Raw genomic sequence first — 9013 nt, 5'->3', positions numbered from 1 at the left:
TCAACTGTGGAGAATGTCCTGTCCATTGGCTAGATCTGGGTCAGGGTTTGAAGTTTACTGCATGTATTGTCCTTGGCTGGTGCCATAGTTTGAGCAGGATCCCTGGGCCGAGATCTGTCCATCATAATGTTCTTCTTGTAGGTTTCTAGGACCCTCTGGATCCTTCTGTTTCCACTGGATTAGCTTTCTAACACCACATGGTGGCTCACAACCATCTATAGGTTACAAAGTCAGGCCAACTCATGAACCTGGTCCCCTCTGCATACTCCTGGTTCCTGCTCTGTTCCTCTGCCATGCAGTGACATTAACAAGGGAGCCCTCACCAGAAGCCAAACCAATAGAACCACCTGACCTTGGACTTTGAGTCCCAAAAGTTATGGCTAAGTAAGCCCTTTTTACTTATGAGGTCCCCAGTGTGGTGGAACTCCACCAGAAGAGCATGCTGAAAGGGCCAATGGCTGCCACTACTGCAGAAACCACTGAAAGGAAAATAGCTGCCTCAACAGGTCCTAAGAAACCAGGGATTTTTCACCTCTGAAAAGAGGAAACACTCTATGGGAGAATGCCCAGGTCCCTCAAAGGAGCCTTCAGTTCCAGTGCCACTGCCATGCATGAGGAAAGCGGCCCAAGGCTTCCTCCTGGTGGGGGAATGAACGGACCTCAGGCAATTCTTAAATGTGGTATGTAAACCGCTAATCTGTACTCTGACTTAGTCAACAGTCTAAATGAAAGTGCAGAGAAACCTGATGATGACTCGGAATGAATACCCCAAACCAAAAGATTTCTTAAATCTCTAATAAGCCTTTGCCAGGCAAACCAAAGAACAAAGGTCTGGCAGGGAAAAGGGTCTCTGAGCTTAGAAGAGCAAAGTGCAAGATAGGATACAAGGTCCTAGCTCTGGAAGCTGATCCTGTTGTCGGCCATGACTGATGGCTAAGAGTTCAGCAGTGTGGAGTGTCCTAGATAGGACAGAAGAGAAGACAGACCCACTCTGCAGGGCAGCAACTGTGGGCTAGCAACTTTTTAAAAAGCAAAAGATAAGGCTAGCCTTGCACTCACTATGTAACAGGCTGGCCTTGAGTCCTGTAGCTCAGCTTCCATTTCCCAAGGGGTTAGGTTATAGGCATAGGCCACCACACCAGCTTGTCATTGGTTTGTTGGGTTTTTTTTTCAGGTAAAATATTATAGGTATTTTGTTTGTTTTTGTTTTGTCTTTTGTGCAGATAACTGTTATGCTGTTGTCCATGACTTTCTGTCATTACATTTTCAATGACTTTATCGTGGAGGAAAATCCTGGGTTTGGCTAATTTTAGGACTGGATATTGTAAATCTAAAGTGTGCTTACTGCTCATACAGTTTTGGGTCCTGGGTAACAACATCCCTTCTCCAGATTACCAAGAAGTGGTAACCTCTAAGGTCCAAATGCAGACCTCCTTAGGTCCTCCAAAGAATAGAAATTCTTTCATCACTGGCCCTTGAGGAACTAAAGTCCTAGAGGCAGAAGTTAAAGCTGAAATGAAAGAAAGGGAGAAACTAAGAGGTCTTGAAGTTGGAAAGAATAATACTCAACTTCATATGGAAAAACAAAAACCCAGGATAGTTAAATCAACCCTGTACAATAACAGAATACCTGGAGGTATCACTATCCCTGACTTTAAGCTATATTACAGAGTTATGGTAATACAAACTGCATGATATTGGCATAAAAGACACATTGATCAATGGAATGGAGTTGAAGACCCAGACATAAATCCACACGCTTATTGACAACTGATTTTTGATAAAGAAGCCAGAGATACACACTGAAAGAAGCACAGCATTTTCAAGAAATGGTGCAGGTCAGACTGAATGTCTACATGTAGAATAACACAAATAGATTCATAATTTTCACCTTGCACAAACTCAAGTCCAAATGGATCAAAGACCTCAACATAAAACCAGATAGAAGAGGAAGTGGGAAATAATCTTGAATGCATTGGCACAAGAGATGACTCTCTTTTTTAAAAGATTTATTAATTTATTTATTTAGTATGTATACAATGCGCTGCCTGCATGTACACCTGCAGGCCAGAAGAGGGCATCAGATCACATCATAGACGGTTGTGAGCCACCATGTGGTTGCTGGGAATTGAACTCAGGACCTCTGGAAGAGCAGTCAGTGCTCTTAGCCACTGAGCCATCTCTCCAGCCCCCAAGAGATGACTTTCTAAATAGAACACTGATAATGCAGGCACTAAGAACAGCAATTAATAAATGGGACCTTATTAGACTGAAGTTTCTATGAGGCAAAGGACACCATCAGTAGGACAAAATGGAAGCCTACAGAATGAGAAAGAAGTCTTTTGTTTTTGTTTTTTGTTTTACAGAGTCCATATCTGATAGAGGGCTAATATCTAAAATATATAAAGAACCCAAGAAACTAGATATGAAAACCCCCAAATACTCCAATTAACAAATGAAGTACAGATCTAAACAGAGAATTCTCAATAGAGGACACTTAAATTTCTGAGAAACATTTAAAGAAATGTTCAACATCCTTAGCCATCAGGAAAGTGCACATCAAAATTACTGTGAGATGCTATCTTACACCTGTCAGAATGGCTAAGCTTAATAATACATGTGACAGCTCATGCTTGTGAGAATATGGAGCAAGGGGAACACTCCTCCAAGCTTGTACGGCCATTGTGGAAATCAATATGGCAGTTCCTCAGAAAGCTGGGAATCAATCTACCTCAAGATCCAGCTATACCACTCTTGGGCACTGAGGCATTATTCATAACAGCCAGAAACAACCTCAATGTGCCGCAACAGAAGAATGGATAAAGAAAAGGCGGCACATAAACACAATGAAGTAATAGCCATTGAAAACAATGACATCATTACATTTGCACGAAAAATAATCATCCTGACTGAGATGACCCAGGCCAAAAAGATGAATACAATCATTGCCTTATCCAGGCATCACCAGGGAGGCTTCCTCCAGCAGCAGATGGGAACAGATGCAGAGACCCACAGCCAGACATTATGAGAAGAGAGTCCATATGAGAGGCCTTCACCAAGTTCCTCTCCCCATAGCTCAGGGAATCCCAAAGGGGAGGAGGTGGAAAGATTTTATGAGCCAGAGGGGTCGGAGGATACCAGGAGAGCAGGGCCCTCTGATTAACTAAGCAAAGGGCATATGAGCTTACAGAGACTGAAACAGCAAGCACACAGACTACATATGTCTGCACCAGGTTTTCTGTGTATATTTTATAGCTTTTAGTGTATTTTTTATGAGACTCCCGAGTATGAGAAAGTGTGGGTCTTTGACTCTTATGCCTGCTCTTGGGACTTTTAACCTCCTGTTGGGTTGCCATGTTCAACTTTAGTATGATAGTTTTTACTTCAACTTATATTATATTTTATTCTGTTATTTTCGGCTGTTATCTCTTAGAAGCCTGTTCTTTTCCAATGAGAGACAGAAAGGGAGTGGATTCCGAGTGGAAGGGAGGTGGGGAGGAACCAGGAGGAGTAGAAGGAGGGAAACTATAATTAGAATTTATTGTATGAGAAAGAATGTATGGTCAATACAAGGGCAAAAAAAAAAAAAAAAAAAAAAAAAAGAAAAAGAAAAAAGAAAAAAATCATAAGATTTCAAAACTCACACTTATGCATGTGTATAAATACCGCAGTGAATTATACTAATTTGTTCAGTTGTGGTTTTAATTTTAAAATGAATACTTTAGGCTCAGCGTACAGTCAGTACTCTGCTCTCATCTGCCCCTCCCCCAGCTTTGTACCCCTTCCCCAAGCTGGCGCTTTCTTCACCCAGTCAGTCTCCATTTTTGCTTCCCTAGCATACTCCACTTCTTATTCCCCACTTTCCTTCATATCTCCTTCTCCTTTCATGCTTCCCTTTATGGTTTCATGAGTTAAAAATAAATAAATAAGTGTATAATTGATAATACATAAACACACACACATATAATCTTAAATCTTGGTTCCACATAGGAGGAAAAAACATGCAAGTATTTGTCTTTCTGAGTCTGGCTTACTTCACTTAACACAATGATTTCCAGTTGCAGCCATTTTACTGTAGAGGTCATGATTTCATTTTTTTCCACTGCAGCATAAAATGTCTGTATGTATGTTCACCACATTTTCTTTATCCATTCATCGATTGATAGGCATCTAGACTGGCTCAGTTTCCTGACTATTGTGAGTAATGTGTCTATAAATATGGATGTTTATTATTAATATTAATGTTTAGCAATATAGATAAATGAATGAATAAAATTCACAAATTAATAGTGCCAGACCCCACCACTATTAAAATTTACCCTTATGTTTTTTCACCTGAAATGCATTTTTGTACTTACTTATTTTATACGTCTGAATGTTTTGCTTGAATGGATGTCCATGCATCATATGCATGCCTGGTGCTCCCAAAGGTCAGAAAAGGGCATTGGATCCCCTAAAACTGTGCTTAAAGGCATGCGCCACTGCATCTGACAAAGGTTCAACTTTTTGAGTCATCTTTCTGTTTAAATCCAACATCTACAGCAGTCAGTGGCTTGTGTGGGTCTCTGAAGTTGCAAGATCATCCTCGCCCCCTTGTTTGGAGAGTTTGGCCACAAGGGGGAGCACTGTTCCTTGTGTTTATGTTTGTTAACTTAAAAATACTTTTATTGTTCTTTTTATTCATGCGCACATGTCCATGTGGTGGTCAGAAGACAACTTTTGGGGCTTGGTTTCCTCCCTCCACCCTGTCTTGGCATGGTCATTCTTGTTTGTCTATGCCGTGCTGCGAACTCTAGTCTAGCTGGCTTTGGGGCAGCGCTCCTACCTCACCTCTCATCTCACTGCAGGAGTTCTGCCTTTACATATATGCAAGTGTCATATTTTTTTTTAAAGCTGAATTCCAGGGATTAAACTCAGGTCCTAAGTCTTGTGTGTCAATTGTCTTTACTTGATGATCCGTTTTGTAGGCCCTCATGAGGTAATCTTTAAAAACCACATTTTTTGTTTTACCTTAAAAAAGATGAGGTCTCACGTCCCCTTGATGGGGAGGCCCAGTGGCACTCAGAGGAAGGATAGCAGGCTACCAAGAAGAGACTTGATACCCTAGGATCATATACAGGGGGAGGAGGTCCCCCTCAATCACAGTCATAGGGGAGGGGAATAGGGTGAAAGCGGGAGGGGAGGAAGGAATGGGAGGATACAAAGGATGGGATAACAATTGAGATGTAATATATTATCAATAAAAAAAGAAAATAAATAAATAAAATAAAATAAATGAGGTCTCATGTAGCTCAAATTAGCCTGAAAGTGTCTTTGTAGGGGAGGATGACTTTGAACTCCTGATCTTTCTGAGGGCTGGGATTGGAGACAGTCGAGCTACATCCCTCAAGATTCACTTTAAAAGTGAAATCATCAGTGAAAACAAAAGCACATTTAATTTGGAGGGGAAACTTTTCACAGACTGCAATTGTTTATTTCAAAAGTGATGTCAGTGCTTCCCACCTGGAGACACACTCAGTGCTGAGGCAGTGTCACTCTGATCTAATGGACATGGCATCTTGCACAGACAACTGAATGTACCACCATATCCCACAGGTGTGTGTATTTGATAAGTGCCAGCTGATAAAGTTTTAAGTCAGAGTTTGTGTATGTGGTGCCAGGGCTGGGGATGTAGCTCAGTGGTAAATGGCTTGCCTAGCCTGTATAACACCCTGGTTCAATTCCCAGCATAACACCCACATAGGAAAAACCCTATATGCATTACTGAGCATGCTCATAACTGGATAATGTGGTGGCAGTGTGGCCAGGGGGTCAAGTTCTGGCTTGTGTATATAATCGCTTCATGACTATTGCTTTGCCAAGGCACTTGACAAGTTAATGGGTGAGGCTTCATGTGCATGACACGTCCTACTTTAGATGTAAAGTTGTGCTAAAAATGTGCATCTTAGGATAAGGAAGGGAGTAATTTGTTTTTGTTTTTGTTTTGTTTTGTTTTTGTCCTCTTTCTGCCTTGAGTCAGTTCCTGAAATTAACTTGATTTGTCCTTTCTATTTTTCAAAATTGACTCAAACATCCTTAAAACATTTACATTTACTAACAGATACACTTGAAGACAGGATTTTATTTTTGTTTCTGTGGTACTGAGGATTGAACCTATGGTTTTGTGCATGCTAGGCAAGAGTCTTACCATCAAGCTATATCCCCGATCGAACACCAGGTTTCCAAATCTAGTCCCTCTGCTACTGCTTCCCTCTGCTACTGGTTCCCTCTGAAAAGTGACTGGGAAAATCCAAGCGGTGGGAGTTGGGTGGGGTGTGTGCTGCAGAGACTGATGCACCAACCAAGGACCATGCATGGTGAGGACCTAGACCCTCTGCTCAGATGTAGTAGATGGGCAGCCCAGTCTCCTTGTGGGTCCCCCAATACGGGGAGTGGGTGCTACTTCTGACATGGACTCTGGTGCCCACTTGTTGATCACTTCCCCCTGGCGGGGTGGCCTTGCCAGGCCACAGCGGAAGAAGACACAGACAGCCCAGATGAGACTTGATAGGAAGAGGTCAACGGAAGGCGATAAAGGTTCCCCTTTCTAAGGACTAGGGGATGGGGAGGGGGCATCGGGGAAGGAGGGTGGGTCAGGAGGCAACGAGGGAGGGAGCTACAATCGGGATATAAAGTGTAAAGAAATAAATTTTAAAAAGAAAAGTGACTGGGAAGTATCTAAAGGGTTGTAAAACTGGCAAGTTGAACAGAACCACATTTTACAATCAGAGGTTCTGCTATAATTTATCATTAAGTTATCTATCTATCTATCTATCTATCTATCTATCTATCTATAGATACTTGGCCTTTGTAATGCCACTTCATATCTAGTCATGTTCCTGATCCGATTTTTAAATTAGAATTCCCGGGCTCTGAATGTCACCAGTACCACACAGCTCACTAAGGCCATCCTTTCCATTAATGCTAGAAGCTGCACTCAGTTAATCAATAACTTCTGTATCAGTGATATAATTTGCTGCAGAACTGTTATCTTGTAATGGTTAACTTCTTTTTCCACTGTTCCCGGCAGGAGGTGGTTTTTGTAATGAGTCTTCTATTTATTAAATTTACCATGACCTAAGTCATTTGGCCCCAAAGCAAACAAAACAGAATCTTTTATGTGCAGAGAAACAGTACCATTTTTTACCTCAGCAAATGTTGTTGAACTGGGAAATGTCCTTGAAAACCATGAATGAAACATTAACAGTCAAAAATAGATATCTAAAATAGAAAAAAAAAAAGGTTTTGGTTTAGTTATTGAGAAAAAAAAATCTGCTGCCCTGGCTGGCCTTGAACTCATGACCTTTCTGCTGTTGCATACTGAGACTGCAAGCATGATCTCCATACTAATAGTAATATACTGATACAATGACGGAGTCAGACATAATCATCGCAGTACAGTTGATGCTGGTTGCTTTTTGAAAGTTTTTTTTTTTTTAATGTGTACGAGTGTTTTTCTGCTTTGTATGTTCACCATATACATGCCTTGTGCTTAGTGAGGCCAGAAGAGGGCACTGGATCCTCCTGGAACTGGAATTACAGTTAGTTTTGAGCTATCATGTGGATGCTGGAAACTGAAGCTAGGTCCTCTACAGAGAGCAGCAAGTACCTTTAACTGCTGAGCTATCTCTCCAGACTCTGATGCTGGTTGGTTGGTTGGTTGGCTTTTTGAGGCAGGCTCTCACATAGTCCAGGCTAGCCTTGAACTTGCTATGTAGATGAGGGTGACTCCGAACTCCTGATTCTCCTGGCCCTACCTTTTCAGCGCTGGGATTACAGGTGTGTGCCACCACAACCAAGTTTTGGCTGGCACTAAAGAATAATGAGAATCTCAAAATTAAAAGGAGGCCACCTCCTGGGTTGCTTTCACGATTAAAAGCTGCTTGTGCCGGTAAGAGCTTATCTCACCTGAAGCTTCTTGTCCATCGCTCAGGACAGGAAGAGACCCACAGGCAGGAACCAAAGCAGAGGTCATGGACGAACGAACGCTGCTTACTAGCTTGTTTTCCAAACTCACAGTTTGCTGCTTGTCTTCCATGCTGAGTTGCTCGGGCATGGTGCCACCCACAGTGGGCTGGGCCCTTCTGCATCAATCACTAATCCAGAGAATGTCTCAACCTTGCCTACTGGCTAATCTGAGGGAGGCATTTTCTCAATTGAGGTGGGTTTTCCCCAGATAACTTTAGTTGGTGTTAAGCTGACAAAAAACTAACCAGCACCCGCCCCCCACCCCAGTACCCCCGTTGTGTGTGATACCGCATTACCAGTCATTCTGAGAACAGAAAAGAAGGGTGGGAACTCAGGCACGCCCACCCAGCCCAGCGTCAACTTGATTCCTGACATTTAAATTCGGCTTCAGAATGAACCTGCCTTCCACAGAGCCAAGGAGCCAGATTTACCTCTTGTCATGGATTAGTCACAGAGGGGGACGGGGCGTCTCTGACAGTTTAGAGGATGCTGCTTCATTGGTTGGGTGGCTTGAGGGAACCAAATGGGAGGAGCTAAGCGCTAACAGAGGCAACTGGCTTCAGACAAAATCTAAGGCAGGGGCCGCTTAGCCCTGCTTTCTTATATTCCATGGAAGCCCGCCAATCTCTTATATGTAATCCTTAGTATTTACCACACTCACCTGGACAATGAAGAAGAGAGATTTATCTTTAAAAGAGAGATGTTTCCCGGTATGGTGGATCTTGCTGGTGTCAGAGCACTCGGGAGGCGGAGGCAGGAGGATCATGAGTTTAAGATCTTCGGCTACTGGGCTAACTGAGACCCTGTCTCTAAAAAGCCAAAACCAGCCAACCAATTAAAAACCTATTAATCTGGCACACACTGCACGTCAGACGCGCCTCCAAACACAGTGTGTTGATTACTTCTCTCTATCTAAAGTGGGTAGACTTCTCTGCCTACTTTACTGAGGAAAATAAGGCTTTGGTAGGGTAGCCATGTAGCACACCCAGCTAGTGAGGGAATGCAG

This window comes from Acomys minous (assembly GCF_964271855.1).
Source record: "Acomys minous genome assembly, chromosome: 9".
NCBI classification, from domain to species: Eukaryota; Metazoa; Chordata; class Mammalia; order Rodentia; family Muridae; genus Acomys; species Acomys minous.
The sequence above is the reverse complement of the archived record's forward strand: the minus strand, read 5'-3'. Positions refer to the sequence as shown.